The sequence below is a fragment of the Diadema antillarum genome, unplaced genomic scaffold (genome assembly GCF_040938485.1).
Source record: "Diadema antillarum isolate AM-2024a unplaced genomic scaffold, OU_Dant_1.0 seq00000791_RagTag, whole genome shotgun sequence".
Lineage (NCBI taxonomy): Eukaryota > Metazoa > Echinodermata > Echinoidea > Diadematoida > Diadematidae > Diadema > Diadema antillarum.
Window position 1 is genome coordinate 1,899,470 of NW_027271678.1, and position 13,803 is coordinate 1,913,272.

Consider the following 13,803-nt stretch of genomic DNA (forward strand, 5'->3'; position numbering starts at 1 on the left):
CAGACTCGGGCGTAAATTCGTATCGAAAAGTGGAAGCATGAGTACATCGCGAAACATGAAATGAAGTGAAATAAATTAAATCTTAATATGAATATTTATGTTTGTTCATATGTGACCGTGCACCTCAAAACGAACATAAAGTCGCACACACTGATTTTGCGTGAGGACTGAAAACAAGTGAAATGGGTCAACCTAGCCGAACTTGATTTTTTCATATTTTCTGAAAGAGTGGGTCTTCTTTTACATAATGCTAAAATTTGGTATCATAAAACGGACAGGAAAGTGTGTTTTTTTAGCAGTTCATCTTGGAACATTTTTGGTAGAATAGTGTGATTAGGTGTGTCTTTTAGAATCCCTTTTTTATTTCTGAAAAACCTTGTCCACACTCTTCACTTTCAACTCTAATGACTTTTGAAAGGATAGTGCTACTGCTTTGAAAGTTGGCATTGATTATGGAAAGAATGTGTTAATGAGGCATGCTTAATATCAGTTTAATCTTATAATCCCTTCATTGTTGTTACTCAGGTGGTTTACTTCCTGTTTTTTGTCCCATTCATCGCACAGCCAGCATGGTTTGGTAAAGATTAAGCGCTTGAATAGACACTGTACTTCAGAGCCTCTTTTCTCAGTTCACACTTTTCCTGAGTTTGTGCTTTCTTTCCAATATTTAGATAGGTTATTAAAGAGAGTCCATTTGATTTGAGTTATACATCATTTTAAAGCTTAAAGTCTGCTCTTTCAGAATATGGTCTCAACTAAAAATTCATGTCTGGCGACTTTTTGTTTGTTTTGAGGTGCAGGGTCACATATATAAAACAAATATTTTCTTAATTCTATGGACTGTCGGAATTTTTCTTTAATTGAGGCAATTAAAACAATCATCCTCACGGGCGTCGATTCGTTTTCATGATGAGGTGGGGGAGAGGCAAACCTTGGAGGTCTCGCGTTGCAAGGGGATCAGTTATCGTTTTTACGGCTTTGCAATTTGTATTGCTTGGCATAGAATCAGGTTAAGATTCACGATTGTACAGTATATCACTGGTACTCAGTGTTGCTATTACATGTAACTTTGCTTGCCCCTAAACTCACTTAATTGAATATTGTATTGTATGCACAAATTGTTTTTTTTTTAAATGACATTTAATCATAATTCTTGCCCATTCGACCCACTCCCCTTTGGTTGTTTTTGGTATGTCTGGATCCCTTTCTTTTGGATGTTCTTTATTGTCCTTATTCATTACAAATCCAGTTCCTTTTTTTTTCAATGTGACTCTCGATTTATGATAGAGTGAATCATGATATACAGCTTCAATACTGTTCATGAGATCAGCCTCGAAAGGCCAATGGCCTATACTGCTGATTTCTTCAACCATTTATTTTAATTGTCAATCTCCAGCACACACTTTTTAACTATGATTAAGTACTTACCCTAAATAATTTTTGGTTTGTATATGTATTTGTTTGATTTCATTGATTGTCCATCTGTATGTTCTTTTTTTTTAAGTGAACTTGTGGAAATAAACTGGATTTGAAATTTGAAAGATATTTACGTGGGAGCGGAGCGACAGAGCGGGGAAGGATGTGGGAGGGGTATCCCCCTTCTGAAAGAAGACAATTTTGCATCTTCGGACATGTTATTGAGAAGTCTGTTACACACACTTGGTGAAATATTCGATTTTTGTTTCTTTAAATAAAAAGAAACATTCATATTTTGGGAAATGTGCATAACGAGGGGGGGGGGGAGGTGTCCCCCCACACGAGAGAGATTTTGTATATTATTCAGATCTAAATTTCAGGGATATGGTGCACACCTTTTGTGAGATATTTGATTTTGTATTTATATCATAAGATTAAAAAAATATTAAGAAGTATTCAGGACTCAGAAGAATGCGTAGAGGGAGGATGCGGGGGGGGGGGGGGGGGGTAGACCTAACCTCTAACACACCAGGGAGATTTTTGAATTTTCAGACGGGAAATTCAGAGATCTTGTTCACCCATTTAGTGAAATATTCGATTTTTGTTTATATCAATAAAGACATTAGAAATATTCATAATCAAGATAATATGCAGGGGAGAATGTTTGGTGGGGAAAATCTCCTCCCACACTACCCGAGATTGTGTTTTTTCAGACCTGATATTCAGAGATATGGTGCACACTTTTGGTGAAATATTCGATTTTTGTTTCTATCAAAAAAGAAGAAATTATGTATATAAAAGCTGTACATTTCCCTAAACACATATTTTTACTCTTTTATTGATGAAAACAAAAATCTTAAAGATTTCACAAAAGTGGGCACCCTACATCTGAATTTCAGGTCTAAAAATACAAAAGCTCAGCAGTGTGAGAGGCGGTATCCCCCTCCTAACACGCACCCCAGCACTCCCCCCGCCCATTTCCATCACTATTATATATATATATATATATATATATATATATATATATATGTTCACTTTCTTTAGTGATAAAAACAAATATCGATTATTAAAAAAAATGGGGGCACCAGATCTCTGAAATCTAAAAATGAAAAAATCTCCTACAGTTACGAGGGTGTATTCCCAATCAAACAACCTCTCTTGTTCTTTTTTTTTTGTTACTTTACACAGACAGATTTGTAATCTCGAAGTTTTGTATTGTTTCTAATTAGTACATACTCGTTGATGGGATATCACCACGTGAAGGTTCTTCGGTACAACCACGTTTTTCTGTGAAAATAAAGAAGGAAAAATAATAACATTTACGATTTCTTATAGACAAATATTTGTAATTTATTAGTAATATAATTTTCTCTTCTAAATAAGTCTTCAGGAATTCTTTCTATCTTCATTTCAAATGGAAACATATCTGGTGTTGTTAAATAATGTCCACATGCTCCAGCTTTGCTGGGACTTTACAGCCCACTCGACCTCTCTCTCTCTCTCTCTCTCTCAAAAAAAAAAAAAAAATGTTGGACCAATCCTAAATTCCAGTGGCGCTCGAACAGGCCGTAAATCGACAAGTCGCTCCTCTGAGTTATTAACAAAATATATTACAAATATGGCTTAGCAGATGCCGGTCTGTATCATACTCGCCAACAAGTGTGTGGCTGAATTCCCAGCCGCCACCATTCAGGCATCATTACTTACATCGCTCGACGGCCGCTAAACTAATGATTAGCGTAAAGTGAAAAGTGGGGACTGCGCGAAATGTTAACTCCGCGGAAAAACAACAACAACAAAACAAAACGGATATGACCGAGGCAAGCCCTAAAATCACCGGGGGGGGGGGGGGGGATTGTGACCATAACAAAGTCTAAGATTTAGATCGAGTACGATTGTGTAGTTATTTTTTGGGGGGCGAAAAAGTGAAACAGCACTGCAATTTACAATCCTTTACAAATTTTCAAATTTCGACCCCTACCTCAATAACGATCCCTTGATTCATGCAAACTTTCATTTCTTTTTGCTGTAAGTTAACACATACAGATATAAAATCACACCGATGTTTTTCAGTATTACTAATGAATACATACTCTTTGGTGGGCTGTCACCACATGCAGTTTCTGCCGCAAGGACAGGTTTTTCTGTGGGAGAAAAGGAGAAATGGGTACATTCACGAATTTATATTATACTAGGCTTGCTAAGGGCGAAAATGGGTGACCTTTGCATTTGACAGTAAACAAATGTCTTATTTTGCACACATGTTCCTTGGGACGATTGGATATTTTTCATCCAAAGTGACAATTTATATCTATGCAGATAACCCCTTATTTGCATAATATTTGCAAATTACTTTGTATAAATAAAAAAAATCCATAAGATATCTCATCCCAGACAGATATGCAACCCGGTAGAAACATTCTTTGAAACACAAAGAGAAAAGAATGTGAACAATTGGAAGATGTGTGATCATTACCATAAAATTTACAAAGTTATTCAAATAAGTAAAATGAAAACATTAATTTTGATTTGATTTGATTTGATTTATTCATTCTCCGTATGGCATCATTTACATTTTTTTCAACATAATCAAACAAAACGATATACAAATATGAAACTCAATTAGCTAGTTTCAACAATTTCAACAGTTCGATTACAAATACATTTGAGACAAAATTACAATACATGTGTTATGAATTACCATACAGAACGGTCGCCAATAATAAGCTATAAGCTTGACCCTTTGGCAATCAATAATACAATATACGTTAATGCAATAAAAGAAGTGGGGTCCAACATGATGCTCGTGGGTAAGGGGGATAATAGGAGAGACAGAAAGAGCAAGAAAGCGAGGGTGATAGAAACCTTCCTATACCAGGCTTGCCAGATCAAACTCACAGTAAATACGTACAGGTGTACATATGATTATAGATTACAGTGATGTATTCACATTTCACGCACAAATAGACATGATACAGTGTTGCTATTGTCGAATAAAGGTTACATTGAATAAGGAATAGAATTCAGAGAAGTAAAAAACAACTACGAAGTATACACAGTTCAGCGCCCTACCAGGGCGTATAGAAGAGGATAACTTGCCCGACATAACAGACAAAGACGTATATAATATGGAAGGAGTGCGGAATGGGCACAGGCAGGTGCGTCCCGTATGTGCAGAGTCTCAAGAACAAACATGTATAAAAGCCAGGGATAAAGAATGAATAGGGTAGGGTTTCTGCAAAGAACATCACTGGTCGTGCTAGTACTGTGTGATCAACATGTTCTTAACTGCTTTTTTGAATGAATATATGGACTTAATGTTACGTAATTCAGGTGGTAATTTATTCCAAATATCTGGGCCAGCGTGTCTTACGGATTTATGGGCTAAAAGTGTTTTGGGGTTACATAAGTGCACGTCTGTTGCTTGCCTTGTTGGATACGAATGAAATTCTGCATTTAAATTGAACATATTTTCAAATGAACACGGTAATGAATTAGTATTGAAACGGAACATGAAAAGTGCGTTTTGCAAAATATGAATATGTTTTACCTTTAAAGTCTTAAAAGAGAAAAAAGGGATCTGTGAGATCATAATAACCAGCATTTGCACATATACGAATAGCTTTATTTTGCAATTTGAGTATGGTATCATTGGCATACATCGAATTTGCCCATATGACGTTACAATAAGAAACGTACGGTAAGACCAGTGTGTTATAAAGCATGATTAAGGTATCCAGAGGCAAATAATGTTTGAGTTTGCATAATGTCCAACATTTCGAGCAATGGGAGATGTAATATATTTCATATGGTCTTTCCAACTCAATTATATGATAAGTGATAATCAATTATATGATTTTCATTAATTATAATCCCAAGGAACATAGTAGATGATTTCTTCTCAAGAGAAATACCATCTATTTCCACATGACATTCAAAATCACTATCAATATTTTTCCTCGGATGTTTGAAATGAATATAATTCGTTTTATGTAGATTCAAAGATAAAGCATTACTTTTAAACCACTGAGACAACTTGAATAATTCAACATTTCATGATCTAATAAGACACCGAAAATCTGAGTTAGAGAGAAATACATTTGGATCATCAGCAGAAATTATATATTGTAATATATTCGAAGCATTTGGTAAATCATTGATATACAATGAAAATAACAATGGCCCTAATATTGACCCTTGCGGCACACCACGTTCAATCAACGCTGTTTCAGAATTACAGAAATCAAAACATGTATATTGCTTTCTATCGCATAAATAACTTGCGAACAGCTTGAGAGCAGTTCCTCTTATACTGTAGTAATGTAACTTTGACAATAAAATGGAACGGTCAAGAGTATCAAATGCTTTGCTCAAGTCCATGAAAACACCTACAACATGCTCTTGGTCAGCTAAAGCATTTGATACTCTATCATATAATTGAGCTAGTGCCAAGTCAGTTGAATGTGATTTCCTGAATCCATATTGATCAGGATGCAGAATATTGTGTTTGGTCAGGAAATTTTCTAATCTATTGCATATAATTCTTTCCAATATTTTACAAATACTAGGTAACAAAGAAATGGGTCGGTAAATAGTAATACATGAAGAATCATCTTTTTTTTTGTGTGTGTGTACACGGGAATAACTTTTGCGATCTTGAGTGGGGTGGGGAATATTCCGGATAATAAGGAGAGATTGAAGATATGAGAGAGGGGCGTAATAATCGAATCAATGATGTGCTTCAACAAAACAGTGCTAATTTCGTCATGACCAGCAGAATGTGATGATTTTAAAGACAATGTTATATCTATAATTTCTTTTTTTATTAGTAGGTTTGAAAAATATTGAATTCTGAAGGTTTTCTTACAGTTTAAGAACTCTATTTTACGATAAAAACTACCAACCTAGTATGCATATCAATTTGGGTCAAAAGGAAATGGTTTATACAATTTAAACTCCGTCCCTATGCATAAACGTCCTCATTAGCATATTATGCATATTGATACCTAAATATACCAAAGTTTAGAAGGTAAAAAGTGAAAATCTTACTTTGAACAAAAGTTCAGGACAGGAAGTGATGGAAAACTTGATCAAATAATCTCAATCGTTGTGTTCATGTAACAATCAACTTGTGCTAAAATTATCCAGATAATGCATAAATCATGCGAATTGGTACTGTCAAAAAGCGAAATCTCTTAAAACTATCAGAATCCATGCCATGCAGATATTATGGCCTAATTTAACGATTTATATTCCTTTCCTTAAACTTTTCCTTATCTAATTGGTTTCTGATTAGCATGAATTATGCAAAGAACTTGTGAAAAATAAAAATAAAAATATCAGTGCTCGTGTCTGTAGCCGCTGTCTATAGCCGCTGATGAGAATACAAACACAATAAATCTACTGAAACACAATGCTAGAAAATGAATAGTTGATAATCCTGCAAATGTAGGTGGTCATTGATCTTCAAACAGGTACATGTGCTGGTCATAGAGACACTCTTTTTCAGTGTTGTCAGATACAAAATGACAGAGGTAAAAATGTCAGAGGTGAAAATGTCAGTGGTAAAAATGAAAGAGGTAGAAATTTCAGAGCTAAAAATGTCACATAATGAAATTACAACAATTTTATTTACCTTTTATTCATTCATTGTACTTATTCATATACTTAATTATAAATATAATTATATTTACCATTATTTCCGTCATAAAAGAGTTGATACAGAAGTGTCAACTATATACACGATCCAGGAATATGGTTAATTTATAATGTTAAATCAACTAAGTAGGCGTAGGAAAAGGTTACTGGGATGTTGGGACGCCCAAGGAAAAATGGTGATACATGTATTTAGGCAACTGCCAAGTAATATAGTAAGGAATACAAATTTCCTCATACTGGTTAGTGGTTGCCGGAATATCTGATATCTCTCCTTTCCACAACATAGAAAAGGCTCAATGAGTTTTATTAATCGCTACACTCTCTCGAAAAAGAGAAAATGCAATAAAAACAACAACTGAAAATATGATAATCGGATAAAATGGACAAATCATCCAATCTCAAGTGTTTCTCTCTTCTTGAAACGTAGGAAAGGTCTTTTGTTAGTCATACCAGTAACAAGGAAACATGCAACGTATGCTCAGTCGAAGGGAAGGTTCATTTCAATGTATTTTGTTAATTGTATAAATACTTTAGCAATTATTGACAGATGAGGTCACAACCAGAATCCTTTTTTTTTGTGTGGGTGTATCCAAGTAATCTGAAAATAAAGTAGAAATATTATTACAAAATATACGGAACGTATTTGAGGTATCCGTTTTGCCACACAAGTGATGATAAGGGTATCATGAGTCAGCGCAAGTCAACATGCATTTGCAACACATAGATCCTTGAGCACAAAAGGGGACTGAACAATTATTTTACAAAGTGCAGACATAATGTAAATTCACCAATATCAAGCTCCATTATGTCACCGCTTGTAGATACTGTTTACCATTGGGATCAGTGATTTACAAAATGTTTGAATTTTCACATTTCATTCATAAGCTATGTGTAGGTCAGTTGTACGACAAAACATCCTACCATATAGAAATTTTGCAGTAAGACCTAGATTATAAGGTGCTATTACTATTTTTCCCATGCATTAAACCATCAATGTAGACGGTTTACTCTAGAAACAATTTTATTATAGCTACTGTTCACATTTCGTATATTTATCAATACTTAACGTTGATTATATTGAATAACTTTTTCACACTGGTTGTTGCTTTCTCTAACTCACTTTTTAGAACTATTTCAAAGCACTAAAGCTGGGTTTTTGTTTCATTCACAAATGGTAATAACGCCTAAATTCACTGACACCTGCAATCAATGACGGAGCAAGATTGATGGTTACTTGATTACTGGCCGTTGATGGTAGGAAGCTCACCTTTCATTGTTTAAGGATTGGTGATGCGTGCTTGGTTAATGCAGACGCACGTCATGAATAGCGTTGTTCTTTCATTACGGGAACACATTTATATAGGCAATCAGAGCTGCTATTTCGCAAAGCTCCTGAGGCTAATTCTTTGCAGACTTGACCTCCCGACTGTCAGCTACACACGACAAACAACTATTCCATCAAACCGAGGACAAATAGTATACAAATAATGACTGCTATGAGGGGCACAGTTAAAATTATGGGCCCAAGGTGATGTGAAAACCGTAACCATGCCCGAAGCGAAGCTGAGGGCATGGTTATGGTTTTCACATCACCGAGGGCCTACATAATTTTAACTGTACCCCGAATATCAAGCAGTCATTATTTGTTTTATATACCGAAAATATAGAATCCGAAATATAGATACCGAAAATATAGATTCTAGTCTCTTTTACAGCACTCGTAATCAATGCTGATCGACAGCGCGGCGGTCGTATCATTGGTGCGTACATGAGTGATCAGCTATGTGTACAGTGTCCGCGGGGTTCGACTGACGCGGGGTTCGACTGTCTCCAAACCAGTCCGCTAGTCTCTTTTACAGCACGCGCATCGAATGCGCGGCGGTCGTATCATTAGTGCGTACATTATGAGCGATCTATGTGTACGGGGTCGCGACTGTCTCCAAACCTATTTACTAACTGTGCCCGGGCCCCGGTCACAGTAACTCAAAAACAGGGCACAGCTATTTTCATGACTCCCCTTTTAACCAATCAGATGAGAGGATTCTAGAAATGAGGTATATAATCTGTGTTATGTGCTGCAACTCTCTGCTGCACCTGTACCACTAGTCGTTCTCCGGGCCTAGTCTTATAAAGACTTACGATCGATTCGAATCAATCGTATTGAAAATGTCCATATCAATCGCAACTTTCTGACTGATTGCATATCCATCTTATACAGAGTTACGATTAAAATCATTCGTAACTTTGGGGCTGAATTGAGTGTAATTTGTGATTGATTCTAAATCAATCGCAACTCAAAAAATCTCAACCATAATTACCAAGGTTCCAATGCAATAATCATTGGCAAATGAATTATCATTATAACTGCCATTCAATAATGCTTATACTGAAATTGAGAGAGGCAAGAGACTCCAAAGGGTTTTCAGAGACAGAGCCCAACAGTCCAACTTGGACAGTGATATAAGAAAATAAAGATTCACCTGCTGTAATGTATGAGGTTCATTGATTAGCCACAGCCCACTTTGGGGCATAATGCAAAGAGAAACCATATGCCCTTCAGGCCATCTTACAGTATTTGTTTCACTGAATTACTTTGCAAATGGTGCAGTGTTGAACGACACTGCTACTACTCATGCTGTATAGAAACACTGTTCAATGTGTTGAAAAAGTTTCTTTGGGGCATAAACGAGATAGTGAGTAGATTTAGTTTAAATCTTCCTATTAAGTTTGGAATTGACAATGTATCTGTCAACGCCAGCTGTGCGGACTCATGAGACTCTGGTGACAAGTGATAACAAAACTGGACACATTATTGTAATGTAATGCATACCAACTCGAGTTGGAGGAACTCTCTATTGGCAGCATAGATCTAGTGCATAGACATCCATTTCACGAAGATCTTTCCGAAATCTCCCTTTTCATGTTACTGAAGAAGTATACTGAGTCAACTTTTGAGCAAACAATACACATCATAAATGAAAAGCATATAACAGAAATATTTGAAGAGTTTGTTTGCAAAAACCGATAAGTCCATATTTGCCAAACGGAGATATTTGCGATTAAAGCTCAAGAAAAATAAGGAGAATAATAAGAAAATTTTTGCTTCTTTTGACCATAACTTCAAAAATGTACCTTTATATGTAGTGACCAATATATCATTTAAAAGGTATTATTTTGTACTTTATGACAGAGACCGTACTTCAAAATCTTCAAAAATGGACTTATCGGTTTTTGCAAACAAACTCTTCATTTGTTGTCAACTTCTATTAATATCCAGACCCATGAAATCAACATAAGAACTAATGCTATACGCTCTTAGGTGAGAATGTGTATGCATGATTGATGTTTTTCCAATCACACTGTAACATAATGAGTTGCAGAGATTTCTATCAGCTATGGAAGGTTTGCCTATGAAATATGTTGAAACTCAGAATGCTCTGCATGAATAACACTGATAGCCAATTGTATGGTAATCCTTAGTGTTTGTTTACTGTGTGTCACTGTGGGCATAGTTGTTCCATGTCAACGCACTTCGTCTTTTTTAATTTGACGGTACAAGACCTTTACCGTTAAATAAAAAAGATGGTGTGCGTTGACATGCAGCAGCAATGCCTCGTTCCCCTCTATTTTGTGGAGAGAGCTTGGGAGTAACTATAGCTCCTTTGGAAAAGCTGTTTTATGATAATCTTGGTTCATTTTTATAGATAATTCTCAGTCGCATCTACAAAGTCTGGCTGGCCTGAAACTAACATGGTATTCTCTTACTTGGACTACATCGACCATCGCACTAGTCTAGCGGGCGACGTATTTTTAGCCTAAATCAGTGATTGGCAATCAATAGAGGGCGCGACGACGTGGAAGTCAAGTTGGCTAAAAATCCGTCTAGTAAGAAACCTCCGAATAGACGCGTGGAACCGGGTGTGGCAAGACAGTTGTCAGTCGTCAACTCTCGAAGTTTTATTGGCCGAGCATCGGATGTCAATCAAAGCACGTCGCAGAGCCCAAAGAAATGCTAGTCTACTCTCCTAGGTATACTACAGATAGTCTTTCAATAAAAATACAGTTTGCCTGTCTCTTTCAGCTTACTACAGCATTTTTTCACTCTTCTCCATTCTTTTTAAGGTGTATTACATCTTACCTTACATTGTACTTCAAATAGAAAAGAATTATGGTGATCAGTGCAACTGACTTCAGTTGTAAATCTATGAGGGTTTTACACGTGGAAACTACACCCAAATTACTGCCGAGTGCAAACCTTCAATTATTGGAATAAAGTCTACTTGATATTTACTTTAATTGTACGTTTCGGAAATGTATTTGGCATCACTACTCTCCTTTGTTATTTTCAACCTTGAGTTATCATATATTTTTGTATTAAACTTTGTATAATATTTGTTTAACATGAATAAAGCTGCCGTCAAGACATCAATATCTATATCGGAGCACCGTAGACTTTAAACAGGCATTTTCTGTCGTATTCACGCGTGATCACACTGTCACGGAAGAACTCGTCCGCGGTACATGGGCGTCCAAGGAGAAAACAAAGAGGAGCTGCGGCACAAAAAGATTCCTGCAATGCCAAAGGCACAGGTGGAATATGGTGCATTCTTTGCAATCATGAAATTACGAGATGCCATCTATGTGGTCCTGGCAACAAGTAAGGAGAAACCGATTCAATCTGCTTCACATTTCTTTACAAATGCAAATGATGACATCTTTCTGACCATTTCGAATGCATGCCAATGCAGCAAATTAAGCTAACCAATGTGGTTGATGCATATACACACACACGCAAAGGAAGAAAAAGAAAGCACGACCTATTTTACGAAACTGAAGCATAACACGCACGATATGTGACCATGGCCAAAGCGCCGGAAAAGACAAGTGATGGTAATTTTTGATCCAATTTCACGGTTGTCAAATCAAACATCCACGAATCATTTGTATACATGCTTATATAGTTGGTAGCTCTTGGTTGAAAAGTTAAAGTATTATTTCCAGGTGTACAGCAGGTCAACGTGGTATCACAAAGTATAGACATTAGGTAAATGTTTGGAAATGCGCGAGCGCCAGCGGTATTTTTTTATATATTTGTTGAAAGTGTGAAATATGACTAGGAAGTATAGGCGTAAATGGGTAAAGCATACTCTTTAAATATGGATGCACGTCGAGTGAGCATGAGGACATCTGAATTGGAATTTTCAAAATTGTTGCTCTGAATGCAGTGACGAACGATTTCAGATAGAAACTTCGCTTGCATGTGGAGATTCACCATACTCACTCCGTAGAAGATGTTAAACACGATACCGCTTTTACGCTTCGTGAAAGACCCTCTTATCTCTTTTATCAGCACACTAGCTGTTATAGTTTTCTCATCAAGCTTTATCCACCATGATTGTCTGCATCTATTCAACCAAATATCTGTATAAATAACTTGCGTTAGTGGTCAGCGCACGAAATCCAGATTTTTTATTGCTTTGATGTACGTTTGCCTGAAAAAAGACACTTTTCACAATGTCCAATTCAGCTGGGCAAAGAAAGTGACTCTGTTCGAATAGCGAAACATGGAAATGCGATCCTCTTTAAAGCTATAGATTCTGTCCAGCGACACATACATCACCAGTCATGATGGAAGTGCCTCAATAGAGTAATAACTTATCGAGTAATAGATATGAAGTGAAACCTTGCATTCTATATGTGTGCAAATAGACCGACAACTTATCTCAACGACTACTGTAAAACATGCTGTCATAAAACGCCAAGAGTCGTTTAATGACTATGGAGAAATAGCATCAACGATTTATATTTTGATCATGGTGAAAATGACTTTAGTAAGTCTATGAGAATCATTATAACATATCAATTTGGGAGATGAATATATTTGTAATTTATGGATAAATGATGGAAATTTGTGACAGAGGCGCTGAAATGCTTTCTGTATTTCCCTTCTTTTGAGAAAATAAGTTGCCTGTGACAAGTGCTTTTACCACCATAACGTGCAAGGCGAACGGGTCAGTATAATAATAACAGGACTACAGTCTAATATCCATACAACAAATATTTCATCTCAAGTGGCCATGATATAGTCGAGATAGCATTTATATTAGAAAGCAAAGGGGATCAAAGTTATGTTGGCTTTGAGAAAAGCAATAAGGTTGTTCAATCTTGCTATTTTTGCTCATATTTTCTAAAGTGGAAATTTATGCCAATATGCCTACATTTTCAAATAGGCCTATATTGTGTAAAACATGTTCACTCACGTGAACTAAATTCGGTTTGCAGTTCAGTCATACTACATATAACAGTGTGATTAGTTAGTTTTAATTCTACCAGTGGGTTGCAGTTTGCTCCAGTGCGCTGGCCTTGAGTATTGAAGTGCATTGTAATCATAATTCATAATAATGTTGCTTATATTCCCTTCAAAAACAAGAAGACCAATTAAACACGGTTTTTATTAAGATGCGAGCGAACCCTGACGATAAGAGCAGATGATTTGAAAGGAGTCCTAAAAACTATAGAAAATGTTATCGAAATGCTGTGTATCCAAGACAAAGAGATGGATGTTGTGCACAAGACGAAATACTTATTAGTAGCAGTAAAAAAAAAACATTTAACGAGGCGATGCAGATTATCAAAGGCATTGTTTACCATTGGGAGTAGTGATTTAAAAATGTTCGAATTATCATGTCAATTTTGATGCGTTGTATAAAAAAGCCCCAACAAATAAAG